Source organism: Salvelinus fontinalis, unplaced genomic scaffold (assembly GCF_029448725.1).
Source record: "Salvelinus fontinalis isolate EN_2023a unplaced genomic scaffold, ASM2944872v1 scaffold_1455, whole genome shotgun sequence".
In the NCBI taxonomy this organism is placed as follows: domain Eukaryota; kingdom Metazoa; phylum Chordata; class Actinopteri; order Salmoniformes; family Salmonidae; genus Salvelinus; species Salvelinus fontinalis.
Window position 1 is genome coordinate 201 of NW_026601664.1, and position 13,329 is coordinate 13,529.

Sequence of the window (13,329 nt, forward strand, 5' to 3'; positions counted from 1 at the left end):
GGATTACAAGATGACTCAGTTAAAACCATTGGATTTAGCAAACTCTGAAATGATTTAGTATTTCTGTGCCCATGAAAACTGTTGCATTTCAGAATACAAAAAAACTGTCCGACAGCAAGATCCAGTATTTAAGTTGAAGTTCATCATATGACAAGTGTAACGTTATGACTATAACTACTGTTCCCTGAAGGAGGGAAACTAGGTACAACATACTATTAAATCCACGCCTCGCTGGAAGCACCACCGTCCACAGGTGATGAGAGTGAGGCTTGGATTTATTCCTTAAAATGTAATGCCGCTCTTCACCAACCCAGGAAAGGGCGGGGACAAACAGGTGTTGAACCTCGATTCCCTCCTTAAAACCTGTTTAGGACTGGCGTTCCGCTAGCGGAACTCCTCCCACATTCCACTGAAAAGGCAGAGCGCGAAATTCAAAAAAATATTTTTTAGAAATATTTAACTTTCACACATTAACAAGTCCAATACAGCATTTGAAAGATAAACATATTGTGAATCCAGCCAACATGTCCGATTTTTAAAATGTATTACAGCAAAAACACCACGCGTATTTATGTTAGCTCACCACCAAATACAAAAGAGGACAGACATTTTTCACAGCACCCTTTTTCACAGCAGGTAGCATGCACAAAGCCAACCTGACTAAACTAGAACCAACCTAACTAACCTAGAAACAACTCCCTCAGATGACAGTCCTATAACATGTTACACAATAAATCTATGTTTTGTTCAAAAAATGTGCATATTTGAGCTATAAATCAGTTTTACATTACTGCTACCATCATAGCTACAGTCAGAAATAGCACGGGAGTAGCCAGAGTAAATACAGACACCAACGTCAACTACCTAATTACTCATAAAACATTTCAGAGAAATATATGGTGGATAGCAAATGAAAGACAAAGATCTTGTGAATAAAGCCAATATTTCCGATTTTTGAAGTGCTTTACAGCGAAAACACAATATATCGTTATATTAGCTTACTACAATAGCTATCACACAACAGCATTGATTCAATGCAAACGGTAGCGATAGCACAGTTCGACAGATATATGAAATAGCATCCCAAATTGGGTCATTATCTTTGTTGATCTTCCATCAGAATGTTGTAAAGGGGTCCTTTGTTCAGAAGCGTCTTTGTTTGGATCCAGAACGAACTATTTCCCTCTTGAATTAGCAAGCACACTGGCCGTGCGGCGCTAACCTCTCCTTCTTGAACAAATTCCTCCAACGCATCACGTCTAAAGTCCCGAATAAATTTCAATAATATAATTAAACTATATTGAAAAAACATACTTTAGGATGATATTGTGACATGTATCAAATAATATCGAAGCCGGAGATTATATTCACCTATAACGACGGTTTTCCAGGAGGCGATTCCAGGTCCAACTTCGCGCCTTCCAAAAACAAATAATGGCGGACCTCTCACTCCAAGAGGTTGTATTCAATCCCAGAACGAGATAATCAAGTCATTTCTGCTCTCACTTCCGCATGACACCCAGGGGAAGGTGTATGACGTGTTTCTACTGTCATAAATGACATGCCCTTTTATAGACAAGCTCTTGAAGAGAGACCTCGCTATTGGAAATCTCACTTCCGGATAGGAAATGGGCTGTAAAAAGAGTTCTGTTTCACTTAGAGAAATAATTAGAACTGTTTTAGAAACTAGAGAGTGTTTTCTATCCAATATTAATAATAATATGCATATTGTACGAGCAAGAATTGAGTACGAGGCCGTTTAAATTGGATACGATTTTCCCCAAAAGTGTAAACAGCACCCCCAGTCCTTAAGAAGTTTTATGGGAAGAGTAATTATAATCAAAGTTACACTCCCTTTCAGTTGGTCAACTTCGGAACAACATACTATGGGGAAATACAATAATTCCCCAGCCGACCCAAACGGATACTAAATGAAACGGCCCCTGGCAGATCACCCAGACCTGACCCCGCAAGATGCGTCAGTTTGGTCAATTTATTAATTGTCTTTTGTTTGAAACACTCCTGTCAATGTTGAGTAAGGACGTACACCTGATTACACATAGAAGTAGGACTAGTCTACCTGGCCTGCACACAAATGTAGGCCTATAAATGTGCCCATTTGGGGATGTCTGATAGTATTTCTGATTGTCTTAATGCACCACCACTAATGAGTTGTGGAGCTTCTCAAAGTAACTTTTTCTTCACCTCCAAACAGCAAGTAAACAAAGTCTAATCAAAATCAATTGCAAATTACAATAGTTCCTCAAAGTATTTTCGTAAAATATTTACAGCTCTTGCCCTTCCGATAACCACTCAGCAGAAAAGGGAAAAATGTAATGCTCTGATCCAGTGGAAATGTCATAAAATACCTGATTACGTCAAGAACTCACTGTAGCAGGAAACTGAGGGCCTAGAATATTTCATACAATGTTGCAAGCTTGCTATCCGAGTTTCCTGACCCAGTTGATAGTTGATACAATGTTTCAAGTTTGTCGTAGACAGGCCATGTGCAGCCAATGTGATTTCTAGGATATTTATTTTTATCAGGATATTTTCTACCTGCAGAATGCCATGTTTTTATTTGTTGGCTTTATATAGGCTATCTTTACATAGTTGGCAATGGCAATAAAAGTTACTTTTAGATTTGTATAATTTTCATTTAGAATGTAGATTAATCACAGACAAAGATTTTAAGATACTATTATAATTTAAATGAAACTGTTCCACGAAAATGTGCATATGAAAATCATAACTGGCACACAGATTTGCAGAAACGGTCAGATAAATTGGCACTCCAACTGGAAAAGGTTGCAGACTGATGGTGTAGTCAAATACTAGTCTATTAGTCTATCTATCTGTAGTCTATTAGTCTATTACTGAAAACTTCAGGAGCAAAACGGCAGAATTTACGAAGTCCAGCAACGGAGGGGGGACTCCCTCTGGTCGGGTTATGCTGACGAGCGGCTCCCTCTGGTCGGGTTGTGTTGACGAGCGGCTCCCTCTGGTCGGGTTGTGTTGACGAGCGGCTCCCTCTGGTCGGGTTGTGTTGACGAGCGGCTCCCTCTGGTCGGGTTGTGTTGACGAGCGGCTCCCTCTGGTCGGGTTGTGTTGACGAGCGGCTCCCTCTGGTCGGGTTGTGTTGACGACCGGCTCCCTCTGGTCGGGTTATGTTGACGACCGGCTCCCTCTGGTCGGGTTATGTTGACGACCGGCTCCCTCTGGTCAAGTTATGTTGACGACCGGCTCCCTCTGGTCGGGTTATGTTGACGACCGGCTCCCTCTGGTCGGGTTATGTTGACGACCGGCTCCCTCTGGTCAAGTTATGTTGACGACCGGCTCCCTCTGGTCAGGTTATGTTGACGACCGGCTCCCTCTGGTTATGACTTTGAGTCATTTGTGTGTCTTAATTATTTGATCAGAATGCTTAAAGCATCAGACAAATTCAGTATGTATATTTGATTTTATAAAAACACATGGGGCGATTGGTAGAAAGAACAGATGACTCTTGGTTGACCAAGATGTATTTTAGTTGGGGACAGCACTAGAACATGATTTTGGGGCTCCCGAGTGGCGCAGCGGACACTGCATCTCAGTGCTTGAGGCGCCACTACAGACACCCTGGATCAAATCCAGACTGTATCACAACCGGCTTTGATTGGGAGTCCCATAGGGCGGCACACAATTGGCCCAGCATCGTCCGGTGTAGGCAGTCATTGTAAATAAGAATTTGTTCTTACCTGACTTGCCTAGTTAAATAAAGGTTACATTTAAATATATTTAAAAAAGTGTTTCATGATAAACCATTTTTTACAAATCCGTCAAGGCACCAACTTTGAGAAGGGTTTAAAACAAAGGTTTCAAACCAATTCATGAATGTAATTGCATCTAGGTATGTCTTGCCTTTAATGTAAAGGCATGAAAAAAAAATGGCTGAATATTATACAATGACTTATCAACAGCTCTAATAATAGGCCTCCACAGGAAATCTTCACTGGCAATTCTAGAATATACTATATAGCCTAGAAACCTGGTTAAACTATCACTATGACATCATGGATGAATTCTAGAATATACTATAGAGCCTAGAAACCTGGTTAAACTATCATTATGACATCATGGATGAATTCTAGAATATACTATATATCCTAGAAACCTGGTTAAACTATCACTATGACATCATGGATGAATTCTAGAATATACTATATATCCTAGAAACCTGGTTAAACTATCATTATGACATCATGGAGGAATTCTAGAATATACTATATAGCCTAGAAACCTGGTTAAACTATCATTATGACATCATGGATGAATTCTAGAATATACTATATATCCTAGAAACCTGGTTAAACTATCATTATGACATCATGCATGGCCAGTCCTTGTATTCATGGTGTAGTGAATTCGTGGGGAAGCCCTGAGCTGAACTCAAACCTGGGTCCAGTGACTGTCAAGCCAACACCTTATAACTGTTACACCAAGATGTCTGAACTTCTTGACGAGTTCGCTAGGTGTTGAGTTAGGGTTGCTACAATATCTTTCTCTATGAATTTGAGAGTGGTTACATTTCTCCTTCCCCCATCCCTCAACTGTTTACCAAACCAAGTCTCTGGGGAGCCATTTTGTTGCTGTTTAAATACTAGGTTGTCCCTTTAAAAAGCCACACATCAATCAACCAACCTGCAGTTGAAACAATAACAAGGCTCTCATTCCACAACTGTTTTGGTAATAAGATGATGATGGGCCTGGAGAAATGTAACTACTCTCAAATTCATAGACAGACCTATGGATGCAAGGACTGACCATCCATGATATCAACATTATAGTTTTAACCATGTTGAGGCTATACAGTGTTGATTTACATTGTTTCTAGACATTGGAGTAAAAAAAGCTTATTTTGGGTTCTGATGTGGTACAACAGTTGAACTAAGCTCATGAGGCATGTGTTATATTCTTCAAGAATCAATGACTATAAAATAAATAATTTTAAAGTCAAAATATGGATGTGGTAATTGCAGATTTCCCCTTTAACACCAAACATCAGTTCAACAACTGCAGAGTTTGTACCTCTGTTTTTAAGACAGTACTTACCAGTGGTAATCACGGCCCGGTTTCTCAAAACCATCTTATTACATTTACATTTTAGTCATTTAGCAGACGCTCTTATCCAGAGCGACTTACAGTAGAGTGCATACATTTTATTACATTTTTTTACATTTCATTACATTTTACATACTGAGACAAGGATATCCCTACCGGCCAAACCCTCCCTAACCCGGACGACGCTATGCCAATTGTGCGTCGCCCCACGGACCTCCCGGTTGCGGGCGGCTGCGGCAGAGCCTGGGTGCGAACCCAGAGACTCTGGTGGCGCAGCTAGCACTGCGATGCAGTGCCCTAGACCACTGCGCCACCCGGGAGGCTAAGTTCATCTTTAGAACCACTGGATGCCTTAAATTGCGTTTGGGAAATCGGGCCCAGATATCCAGTTTCCTCCTCATCTTCTTCCGATGAGACCGTAAACTCCCCATCCTCCGCTTTCACTTCAAAAACTGAATCCTCCTCATCTTTTACTGTAACACCCTCCTCCTCTTTCACTCTGAACGCCTCTTCCTTCACTGTAACGTCTTTCTCTTCTTCTTTCCCTGTAACAGCCTCACCCTCTACTTGTTTTTGTATTGTAACATCCTTCTCTTCCTCCTCCTCTTTGATGAGAGCTTCTTTCTCCGTCCAGCAGACCGTCTCTTCTTCAGCAGGAAGAGAGTAATTTAGTGAACTCATGGTCGGAGATGTTAGCTAGCTAGGCTAATGCTAACTTAACCAGCCCGCCAGCTGAATAATAACAACACCGTAAATATGAAATGAAATAGGATAACTAACTAACTAGACGACAGACAAGGGTTTAAAATACAGTGGCTAATATACACTAAAGCGTCTAAAGAGCTTTATTGGTTCGGCTATTTTGGCTAGCAAGCTACCGAGGTGGGGGACTAACTGTTGCTGCTGCTGAAAGAAGCGTTCCGTCCACTAGATTATACGTCACACTAACAGCATTGCATTCCGTCCACTAGATTATACGTCACACTAACAGCATTGCCTTAAAATCGCACACCGCCATCAGCTGACGAGTGGGTAACGCTCAGTCTGAACCTCTGACTGCGATGGAGATGTGCAACTTTAAGACAATGACGCTAGTGTGACGTAAAAATATATATTATAATTTTCAGACAAAAAGTTAGTGTAGGAATCATGAGTTTTTACTCACCAGTGTAACAATACAGTGTGGTTAAAGACTTAGTAACTTAGTTGTGTTCACGATCTGGTTCCCTATAAGCACAACCAGTTATGTTTTTGAATTATCACATATGTATTAATTTATTTCGGGATTCCGGGTAATCCACAGAAGATTTATGGAGAATTGCTGTGGGTGAGTTCAAAATTGAATAGTCCCGGGATAGAAATATATAAAGTTGACATTACATCATAAAATCCACCTTTTAAATCATACATTAGCAATTTATGTTTTAGTAACTATTGTTGTTGGTTTGGCGTTAAACAAGCCTCTCTTTATATGTTATTTGCCAAATCTCAGTTTTCCATGTGGGTTTTATGCTAAAGTTCCCTCTTTCAAGTTGGTATCTAACTGGAAAATGCATCTTCTTTAGGAGTGCTATTTTTACCCTGTCGACTACTGATCGTTCATCCACACTGTGTGTCTCATCAATGCAGGTAATTTATGACATATGTATAAAGTACATGTTTTATAAACTCATGAACACCAGCCAGTTTATTAGCCCGGTTTTGTTAGTTTAGGTGTATTATACTTCTTCACCACCAGAGGGAGACATTTAGTCATTTTCCAGGTTAATTTAATATATTTTGATAGTAAAATAGATGACAGTTTATTCTGATGGAGTGAATATGAGACACATGTAAACATTTGATTAATTTATTATAGTAAATTAGGGATTATTAGGAATGGTTAAATCCACTATACGATCACAATAACTTTGATAGACATTTCAATTGTTTTTTTGTTAGTATATTATAGGGCAGATTAATGTAGAATTGCTGTGGGAGTGCTATTTATATCCCGTCACTACTGATCATTCATCCATACTGTGTGTGTCCCATCATTGCAGCTTTGGAAATAAATGAACTATCCATCCATTGCTCCTTCCTGTGTTGACTCACTGACTTGAGAGACCAGGAAGGTCACACTAGCTCGATAGGTTGATATCTAGCTCAAGCTTCACCTCATGCTTTTCATTAACTGTGTGGTTGTGTTGTCTAGTGGGAACCCGTTAGCACGGTGGGCTCTGGTGACTTCTTGCCGTGGGCTCAAAATGACAGAGGAAATCAACCTGCTTGTTCCTTTTTGTTTTGTCAACTTTTCAATATGGATGTTATGTTTGATACCGGAGGTACCATTGAATTGAATTGAATCATTGCATTGAAAGCAGTAAACTTTTTTTGTGTTGATGCCTGTATCACTTTATCAGCAGCACGTCATCAATGACGTCTGGAGATTCATTTCATCGAACAACCACCTGATTGGTTTGGTATTGGGCTTGTTCGACACTGCAGGCGACTGACTGATCTACAAATCACCTTACAACATAAAAAGCTACACATTATTATTTATAACTCAGTCAGCCAGTCACCATTTACCCACAATGCATCATGGTTTTGATGCTCTCAAACACGGCCAGTGGTTTAGTAAATGACATTAAGGCTATGCTGCTACGTGCTACGGTGTGGGAGGTCATCTATAATAATGACATAAAGGCTATGCTGCTACGGTGTGGGACGTCATCTATAATAATGACATAAAGGCTATGCTGCTACAGTGTGGGATGTCATCTATAATAATGACATAAAGGCTATGCTGCTACGGTGTGGGATGTAATCTATAATAATGACATAAAGGCTATGCTGCTACAGTGTGGGATGTCATCTATAATAATGACATAAAGGCTATGCTGCTACAGTGTGGGATGTCATCTATAATAATGACATAAAGGCTATGCTGCTACAGTGTGGGATGTCATCTATAATAATGACATAAAGGCTATGCTGCTACGGTGTGGGATGTAATCTATAATAATGACATAAAGGCTATGCTGCTACAGTGTGGGATGTCATCTATAATAATGACATAAAGGCTATGCTGCTACGGTGTGGGACGTCATCTATAATAATGACATAAAGGCTATGCTGCTACGGTGTGGGACGTCATCTATAATAATGACATAAAGGCTATGCTGCTACGGTGTGGGACGTCATCTATAATAATGACATAAAGGCTATGCTGCTACAGTGTGGGACGTCATCTATAATAATGACATAAAGGCTATGCTGCTACGGTGTGGGACGTCATCTATAATAATGACATAAAGGCTATGCTGCTACGGTGTGGGACGTCATCTATAATAATGACATAAAGGCTATGCTGCTACGGTGTGGGACGTCATCTATAATAATGACATAAAGGCTATGCTGCTACGGTGTGGGATGTCATCTATAATAATGACATAAAGGCTATGCTGCTAAGGTGTGGGACGTCATCTATAATAATGACATAAAGGCTATGCTGCTACAGTGTGGGATGTCATCTATAATAATGACATAAAGGCTATGCTGCTACGGTGTGGGATGTAATCTATAATAATGACATAAAGGCTATGCTGCTACAGTGTGGGATGTCATCTATAATAATGACATAAAGGCTATGCTGCTACGGTGTGGGACGTCATCTATAATAATGACATAAAGGCTATGCTGCTACGGTGTGGGATGCCATCTATAATAATGACATAAAGGCTATGCTGCTACGGTGTGGGACGTCATCTATAATAATGACATAAAGGCTATGCTGCTACGGTGTGGGATGCCATCTATAATAATGACATAAAGGCTATGCTGCTACGTGCTACGGTGTGGAATGTCATCTATAATAATGACATAAAGGCTATGCTGCTACGGTGTGGGACGTCATCTATAATAATTTGTCTTTTCTAAATTCTGTGTTGCTCAAAGCCTTGAGTGATGAACCTATTTTTGAGACTATTGGTTGTAAAGCGTCAATGCTTCAGGAAGCTTTGTTTCACCATCATGGAATCTATCTATTTTGGATGTTGGGGATTTTCCCTGCCATCATTCTGTGTGTCTCTGCTCTTCTGATCTGCAGTCATATTTTAGTTATTTTAGATGCAGTTAGGTGTGTATGCAGTCTGGTGATATACTGGGGATGTAGTTAGGTTTGTATGCAGTCTGGTGATATACCAGGGACTGGGGATGTAGTTAGGTTTGTATGCAGTCTGGTGATATACCAGGGACTGGGGATGTAGTTAGGTTTGTATGCAGTCTGGTGATATACCAGGGACTGGGGATGTAGTTAGGTCTGTACAGTCTGGTGATATACCAGGGACTGGGGATGTAGTTAGGTCTGTACAGTCTGGTGATATACCAGGGACTGGGGATGTAGTTAGGTCTGTACAGTCTGGTGATATACCAGGGACTGGTGATGTAGTTAGGTCTGTACAGTCTGGTGATATACCAGGGACTGGGGATGTAGTTAGGTTTGTACAGTCTGGTGATATACCAGGGGCTGGGGATGCAGTTAGGTTTGTACAGTCTGGTGATATACCAGGGACTATGCATGTAGTTAGGTTTGTACAGTCTGGTGATATACCAGGGACTATGCATGCAGTTAGGTTTGTATGCAGTCTGGTGATATACCAGGGACTATGCATGCAGTTAGGTTTGTATGCAGTCTGGTGATATACCAAGGACTGGGGATGCAGTTAGGTTTGTATGTAGTCTGGTGATATACCAGGGACTGGGGATGCAGTTAGGTTTGTATTGCAGTCTGGTGATATACCAGGGACTGGGGATGTAGTTAGGTTTGTACAGTCTGGTGATATACCAGGGACTATGTATGCAGTTAGGTTTGTATGTAGTCTGGTGATATACCAGGGACTGGGGATGTAGTTAGGTTTGTATGCAGTCTGGTGATATACCAGGGACTATGTATGCAGTTAGGTTTGTATGTAGTCTGGTGATATACCAGGGTCTGCATGCAGAAATCAACCTGCTTGCTCCTTTATGTTTTTTTTGTTACGTTTTCATGCGTCCAAATCACTAAACAATAATTGAAAGCAGTGTGTTGATTGGTTTGGTTTGACACTGCAAATCACCATACATCATAAATAACTACTCATTATTATTTATAAATCAGTCAGCCAGTCAATTTACCCACAATGCAGCATGGATTTGATGCTCTCGATCAAGGCCAGTGGTTTAGAAGAAGACATGAAGGTTTAATATATGACATAATGGCTACGCTGCTACGGCGTGTGACTTCATCTATAATAAATGTGGCTGTTCTAAATTCTGTGTCGCTCAAAGCCTTGAGTAATGAACCTATTTTTTGACACAATTGGCTGTAAAGCATCAATGCTTCAGGAAGCTTTGTTTCCCCATCACTACATTTCAGCATGTTCTCTGTGAAGTCGACTATGGGAGTTTTGTAACTTTTACAACCTTGGCTTACTGCTAGCGCGCTAGCTGACTGACAATAATAATCTTGTAATCTTTATATTGTGGATTTGGGGGATTTTCATGAAATCATGAGTTCAAACGATTGGTTTAATATGAAGTTCTACATTTGAAGTTATTTCTGTTGTAGTTTTTATCATAGGGAATAGGCTGGTCCTCCATATTACTTCACACCTGACTTTGGCATTCTTTTGAATTCTGATTGGTTAAATGTAATAAGGTGTAACTTTGCATTGGGACTTAAAACATATATTTCATTTGATATTTTATAAACATACACATACAAATTACAACATCATACAAACATTAACTACATCACACCTGCCCAGACTCACTAGAACACACCTCCATCTCCATTAACTACATCACACCTGCCCAGACCCACTAGAACACACCTCCATCTCCATTAACTACATCACACCTGCCCAGACCCACTAGAACACACCTCCATCTCCATTAACTACATCACACCTGCCCAGACCCACTAGAACACACCTCCATCTCCATTAACTACATCACACCTGCCCAGACTCACTAGAACACACCTCCATCTCCATTAACTACATCACACCTGCCCAGACCCACTAGAACACACCCCCATCTCCATTAACTACATCACACCTGCCCAGACCCACTTGAACACACCTCCATCTCCATTAACTACATCACACCTGCCCAGACCCACTAGAACACACCCCCATCTCAAGCGCCCGCATCAGCGCCATTTTTTTTCTCTCCGTCACTTTCAACTTTTAGATAATAAAGCATTTTACCTTTCTATTGAATTAACAACAGAGGATTGGTTGATTTCCAGGTATTAATTAAGTATAATATTTAAGGGTGATTGATGAGAAAAGTATCGTCCAACTCTGGGGTATCTCACTGCACCCTCAAATGTCATGTTTTGAAATATACAGACAGACAGAATAAAAGTAATTTTACATTGTATAACTGTACTTCTGACAGCCAACTTTCTAACTCCGCCCATAACTTTATGACATCATAACATTCCCAGAAGGATTATTGAGTCATTGTTAGTTTTACACTGAAGACATGACTCTGCCGTTGTGCTGTAGAATTTGTGAATTTTGTCTCTTGTATAATAAGGGACTATCATTTGTTCCAACATCACAGGCCACAGACTTTGATGCAGTTAAAGACTTCCAAAAGTGTTTCTGCAGTTTAAGATCAACTGAGTTTTTTTAATGGTGTTTCTCCCTGTGCACCTGCCAATGTTAATCCTTTGAACGAGACAAGTTACCAGACAGGACATATTGCTAATGTTCTTCCCATTAATAACCTGAATGACAATTAACTTGTGGGCGGTTGTGGTGATGGCGTCCTATTCGATGATGTCGTCCATCGGTATTGCCCAAAAAAGAAGACGCTCTGGATTGATCACTGGAGTCAGATGTGAAGGAGGAGGTTGATCATCAGGAGTCAGATGTGAAGGAGGAGGTTGATCATCAGGAGTCAGATGTGAAGGAGGAGGTTGATCATCAGGAGTCAGATGTGAAGGAGGAGGTTGATCATCAGGAGTCAGATGTGAAGGAGGAGGTTGATCATCAGGAGTCAGATGTGAAGGAGGAGGTTGATCATCAGGAGTCAGATGTGAAGGAGGAGGTTGATCATCAGGAGTCAGATGTGAAGGAGGAGGTTGATCATCGGTGAACCTCTAGGATTGTGGCTGTGCTGGCGTTTCCACTTCCAGCTTGGTCATATATTTTGATACATTGAATGTTGATATTGTGAACCTAAGTTATATATTTGTACCTCCTGTTTCATGAAGTGATGTCACTAAGTACTGCCCCTATATATGCAATGCATTCGGAAAGCATTCAGACCTTACCGTTATATCAACACACTTAACACTCCCAACACTCCCAACTATAATTCTCTTTGGCGCCGTAGACATCTAGTGACCACTTGATTCCAAGTGACATTATTACCGTTATATCAACACACTTAACACTCCCAACACTCCCAACTATAATTCTCTTTGGTACCGTAGACATCTAGTGACCACTTGATTCCAAGTGACATTATTACCGTTATATCAACACACTGGACACTCCCAACACACCCAACTATAATTCTCTTTGGTACCGTAGACATCTAGTGACCACTTGATTCCATGTGACATTATTACCGTTATATCAACACACTTAACACTCCCAACACCCCAAACTATAATTCTCTTTGGCACCGTAGACATCTAGTGACCACTTGATTTCATGTGACCAAACATTTCTGAGGCTGAGTCTCAAATAGTCGCCTGTTCCTTTTAATAGCCGGGCAATAGCACACATTATAGCAAATACATTTTGGGTCTAAATTAAAGGAGCTACAATTATAGTTTAATTACATGTTTTAAATAAAATGTCCATAATATCTGCATTAATACGAACGAGCTACAAAAATCTCTGAAACTGGAAACACTTATCTCCCTCACTAGCTTTCAGCACCAGCTGTCAGAGCAGCTCACATATTACTGCACCTGTACATAGCCCAACTATAATTTAGCCCAAACAACTACCTCTTTCCCTAGTGTATTTATTTATTTAAGCTCCTTTGCACCCCATTATTTATATCTCTACTTTGCACATTCTTCCACTGCAAATCTACCATTCCAGTGTTTTACTTGCTATATTGTATTTACTTCGCCACCATGGCCTTTTTTTGCCTTTACCTCCCTTATCTCACCTCACTTGCTCACATTGGATATAGACTTATTTTTCTACTGTATTATTGACTGTATGTTTGTTTTAC